Genomic DNA, 6000 nt, shown 5'->3' on the forward strand with positions numbered 1-6000 from the left:
TACTAATGCTCTACAGATTCTGATGTGACCCAATGCTTCACCTCCTGTAACACAACTTTGTATCAAAATCAACCGACAACATTCCCCTGACCTATATTACAGGGAAATCATTGTAATGCTCCTTTTTAAATCACCAGTCGTCTGTTGCTGTTTCTCCAATTCAAATTGTTCTTTCTAAAATAAACCACCACAAACATTCTGTTGTGTTTTGTTTTAGCTTCAGTGAACATGTGGCTTTTTGGATTTTTAGGAAAGGTCAGAGCTCAAATTCAGATTCATATTTCTGTTTTTCAACATTAATGGTTTCCAATGTACGTCACCAACATACTAAGTGTCATGCTAGTAGCAGGAACTGAGGACCAGGATGCAGACAGCGGAGACAGACTGGGCTAGAACAATGTTCTAATAAGGCAAACAGACTTACAAAACAGCAACGTAGATTCAGGCAGCAAGGAAGACTTGAGACGAGAGGTGCAGCATCCGGCCACCAAAGGTTAAACACAACCATCCGACAAAGAGTCGGGCAACCCAGGGGAATATACCTGCTGGGCAGCCAATCAGGTAAACGGGGCGCAGGTGAGCAGGGCAGGGTAGGAACAGAAATGCTAGTCAGGGAATGGGTAGCTTTGATGACCCAGACCACACAACCATGACAGGACCCCCCCCCCCGTCCTTCAGTGGACGGATTCTAGACATCCCAAACAAACGGAGCAGGAGCCCAAAGCAGGGTGGGCGGAGGGGGTCTGGGGTAGGGCTTCAGGGCCAAGGGATCTGGGAGTGGATGAATGGGGCCAGAGATCTTAGGCAGATGGCCGGATGGCTGGACCGATGGACACAACTGATCTGGAGGACGACCAGAATGCAGGACTGAAGGGAGCAGCCCCGGCGGATGGATAGGTGGATGACCTGGAGGCCTGTGATGTGGATTGGTCAGCTGCTCGGGAGCTCGGCGGCATGGACGGGACCACCGCTCGGGAGATCGGCGACGTAGACAGGGCAGAGGCCGACCACTCTGGAACCGGAAAGATCTGTGTTGTGACTTCTCTTATGTACACTATTGTAGTGTTACTATTCGTGGGTTACTAACTTAATCACTATTATATATATATATATATATATAAGTACACGGAGACGAGGATGCGGCACAAGTCTGATCTTTACTGACGGAGACATCACACACTACTAGGCTCGACCAGTGTATTACAGAACTCAGTAGTGGTGACAGTCCAACACAATCGAGCACCGAGTGCTCGATCCAATACACCACATCCTTCTTTTCCAACTGAGATGTGGCCTACTCATCAGTTGCTTCAACAGTAGACCCTTTACCGAACCATTAACACTATGGCATTAACACTGAACAAGTCTTTTCTACTTGCATACTTCAATGATTAATACAGCATTTTTTTAAATGACAGATGACTCTCATTAAACAACATAAACCATTTCCTTTTCACATTCTGGTGGTTAGCTGTAAACATTTTGAACATTCAGCAATCTTGCAACATTTCAGGTTAAACACACCTTGTACTCTTTGTTTCACCTTCTTTTTTCTTTTTCTTAATAAACACTTGAATGATCACACAAAAGAACCCTGAGGTTAGTCATTGTATCTGGCAGGGCGCCTAACTGCTCTGCCGCGCTTTGTGTAGCATGTGGGTGTACTGCCTGTAGTCACCGGAGGAGGGTCGTGTGGTGGCAGGTCATGTGGTGGTGAGTCGACTGGCACAGGCGCTTGTGAGGGTGAGGGTTGTACCTCTGGGTCAAAATGTTCCTCACTGTCCGTGTCTCTGAATAGGCTCGGATGTATCTTCCTCAGATGTCGCCTGGTCCTTCTCTGCATCCTCCCAGCCGGTGTCTGCACAGTGTAGGACCGTGGTTCATCTCGCTGTCGGATGACAACGGCAGGCTCCCAGCCGCGCCGCGTTTGCATGTGTACGGTGTCTCCTGGGGTCAACACTGGCAGGGGCTTTGCACACTGGTCGTAACGTTGTTTCTGGCGGAACTGCAGGTTCCGGATCTTGCTGTGAATGTGCTGTGGGACTGATTGTGTCAGCACAGCACGGAAGTGTGCTTCGTAGAACTCTCCCCATCAACATTTGTGCAGGTGATATGTCCAGGCCTGTCACCGGTGTGTTCCTCAGTGACAGCAGCACCGGATGTGGGTCAGTGCCGGTCTGCATTGCCTTCTTCAGCGCATGTTTCACTGTCTTTATGGCTCTCTCAGCCATGCCATTTGAAGAGGGAAAACCTGGGCTGGAGTGTGTGAGCTTGAACTCCCATGAAGCTGCAAATGACTTCATCTCATAGCTGGCAAATGGGACATGGTCACTCACTATCTCCCTAGGAATCCCGTGTCTGGCAAACACAGACTTCATCTTCTGGATTACTGTGTATGCTGTTTTGTCAGATATGTTGAGCACTTCAGGATATTTGGTTAGGTAATCCACTAACAACAGGTATGACTGACCGTGTAGCTCGAAGATGTCAGCTCCGACTTTCATCCATGGCAGTTCTGGGACCTGATGCGGCATAAGTGGCTCAGCCTGCTGTTTGGGCTGTAGCTGCTGGCATTGCACGCACTTTTCCACCATTGCCTCTATATCTCGTGCCATGCCAGGCCAGTAGAGAGACTTTCTTGCTCTGGCTTTTGTGCGCTGCACTCCTTGGTGTGCAAGATGCAGCTTCTCCGAAATCGTGCTCCTGAAGCTCTGGGGTATGATGATTTTGTCTCCGACCAAGACAATGTCATCTTCCATGCTTATAATGTCCTTTACTGCCCAATAGGCATGTAGTTTTCTGTCCAAACTTTTCTTTTTCATGGGCCAGCCTTTCTTGTGTTTCTCACACACAGCTTGCAGCACGCTATCTGCTGCCGTTGCTTTCTTTAATTGGCTGAGTGTTTCCTCGCTCAAGCCATCTGTGGCATCAGAGGCATACACAACTCTCTCATCACAAGGGTTTTCATCAATATGGTCACCTTCTCTGCTAGCTGTAGCGCGTGAGAGTGTGTCGGCAATGTACATGTGCTTTCCTGGTGTGTATGTTACACTCAGATCATACCTCTGCAGTTGTAAAAGCATACCTTGCAGCCGCGCAGGTGCTTTGCTCAGCGGCTTGCGCATGATGACCCCCAGAGGCTTATGATCGGACTGGACAGTTACTGGTCTGCCGTAGACATACTGGTGGAATCTCTTAGCAGCAAACACTATAGCGAGCAACTCTTTCTCTATCTGTGCGTACCTCTTTTCTGTGTCGGTGAGCGCTCGTGAGGCATAGCACACTGGGCGGTCGTCCTGCATCAGACAGGCTCCCAGTCCATCCTTTGAGGAGTCTGCTTGTAGAGTGAGAGGCTGCTTGTGATCGTAGTATCTCAGCACAGGGGCTTGTGTGAGGATGGTCTTTAGTGCCTTTAGCGCTGAGCTGTGGTGCGGGCACCATTGCCACGCTACATCCTTCTTGAGCAGCTGTCTGAGGGGTGCCGTGAGTGGGGCTTCGTTTGGTATGTATTGCGCTAGGAATTTTGTCATTCCCAGCAGACGTTGGAGACTTTGTTTGTCTTCCGGGGTTGGCATGTCGACAATCGCTTTGATCTTTGTGTCGTCAGCTCTCTGTCCTGCTGCCGTGGTGACGTGTCCCATGTACTTTACAGCATCAACTTTAAACTGGATCTTGTCCCTGTTAAATTTCACATGTGACGTCTGCATCGCTTGTATTTGTGACTTAGCGAGCTCGGCTGATCTACAGATCTCTACGGCCCTGCGCAAAGTAAGCTCATTATCACGTAACAGTCTTTCTTTCAAACGGGCATCATTTATGCTGAACACTAATTTATCCCTTATGTCATCTTCATGTCTGCCAAACTCAGTCTTTGCTCCTCTGGCGCAGCTCTGTGATGAATCTGTCCCCCGATATTCCTGCTGACATCGTGCGCGACCAGAATTGATGGCGTTGGAACACGACGTTCTTCCGAGGGCTGAAGTAGTCCTTGAAGGCTTTCAGAACGTCCTCCATCGATTCGTCGTCTCCTTCTGGGATGACGGTGAGTTTGTTATACACTTCCAGCGCCTCCTCGCCGATGGTGTGAAGCAGAATGGCTATTTTAACCGTCTCTTCCTTATCCAACGCACCTGAAGCGGTCATGTACAGCTGGGAACGCTGTTCCCATCTTCTCCAGTTTTCTGCGACATTCCCGGTAAGGATCAGCGGTGGTGGCGGCTTGAACTGCTCCATATTTGTGCGCAGGCTAGCACGTGTTAGCTAGCTGCCTCAGCTACCCGCGAACTCGTTGAAGTACCGCCCTCGAATTATACCGTAACTCCGTCTTCTGACACCATGTTGTGACTTCTCTTATGTACACTATTGTAGTGTTACTATTCGTGGGTTACTAACTTAATCACTATCATATATAAGTACACGGAGACGAGGATGCGGCACAAGTCTGATCTTTACTGGCGGAGACATCACACACTACTAGGCTCGACCAGTGTATTACAGAACTCAGTAGTGGTGACAGTCCAACACAATCGAGCACCGAGTGCTCGATCCAATACACCACAGTCTCCATTAGCGTGGTGCTGGGTAGTGGAGACTCTGCACTGAAAAAAGTAATTTGTTGGTTTAACCTAGTCAAATTAGAGTAATCCATCACACAAACTATTTGACATTGGCTCAACCTAAAAAAAAACACTCAGTCTAATTTAATCTTTTTAAATCCAAGCAAACTTCTCTTTTAACTTCAGGCAAGCTAATTACTTTAATTTGAGCCAATTGAAAAAAAACAGATTGCCTTCATTATCTCAATGTAAATAATCCATTCTCTTCAACCTGAAATATTTACTCTATTCAATTGATTTTTATAGGTTAAAAGATCAGAGAAATCTGATTATTTTAAATTACCTCAATTTAAAAAAAATGCTAATATTAGATTCAAAAAATATATTGTGACGTGGTTAAATAACAGACTTCTTAGACACCCTTCCAGAGTTAACAAGTCAGCTTTTAATGACCGCAAGGCAAGCAAATCAAAACAGCCACAAGTGTGTATGGGTCTTAGCTCCGCCCCTTTTCTTGGCCATCGAAGCGAGCCTATCTATTTGCCTACTCTTTACCCTCATGGTGGGAAGTAGCGTGTTATCTAATCTAGCTTCTCTCATAACGTCCCCATCACCTTCCACCACATCACCGCTATCTGTAACAGATATGTCCGTTTTTAACATGGTCCATATCCCACAACATAACCAAAACATCGACAGCTCAGTTGCATTGTGGGTAATATGTGAATGAACCTCGGAGCAGAAACACTAGTGGAATTCGCCTCAATATTATTTTAGATTAACTCATTTTTTTTAAAAATGAGTTAATTTGACATTACTTATAAATTCTAAGCTGTAATTAAAACATGATTGATAAATGACCGAGACCACACAGACAGTTACAGATATATATTTTTATTTCCAATATATTTTCCCTCAACAATGACAAAAATTCAATATTTGTGTTTTGAATGTTTCTGTGCAGGCGTGTCCATATTTGATACAGGAAGTAATTAACGTATGCATGGCTTAATGTATGAATTAATGTATGAATATGTATCAATGTATGAATGGATTAAATTGATCATGACATGTAGTCAACACAGTAGGAAACACTTAAAAACAGTCATAAAGCAGCATCTCATTAAATTAAAAAAAACATGAGCATGACATTTGCATTCGAGTGGTGCTACCAGTCAAATGCATTTGACTCTTAAACAGCTCATTAACTGATCAGGTTTGGTATGAGGAAAACTGCAATCCCCAGACTGGATTAATTACAGTACCCCCTAAAGGACAAGGGTCATCAGCATTATTGTAAATCCTCAGCAAAGCTTGGTTTCAATACTGGCTGTGTAGAAGGTTGCACAAACGTTCAACTTTGAGCTTCATTTTGTTGCATCTAGGCCCATGAACACCTTCTGAATGACTTCAAAAGTACTTTTACCTCCTTCGGATACTGCAG

The sequence above is a fragment of the Lampris incognitus genome, chromosome 17 (genome assembly GCF_029633865.1).
Source record: "Lampris incognitus isolate fLamInc1 chromosome 17, fLamInc1.hap2, whole genome shotgun sequence".
Lineage (NCBI taxonomy): Eukaryota > Metazoa > Chordata > Actinopteri > Lampriformes > Lampridae > Lampris > Lampris incognitus.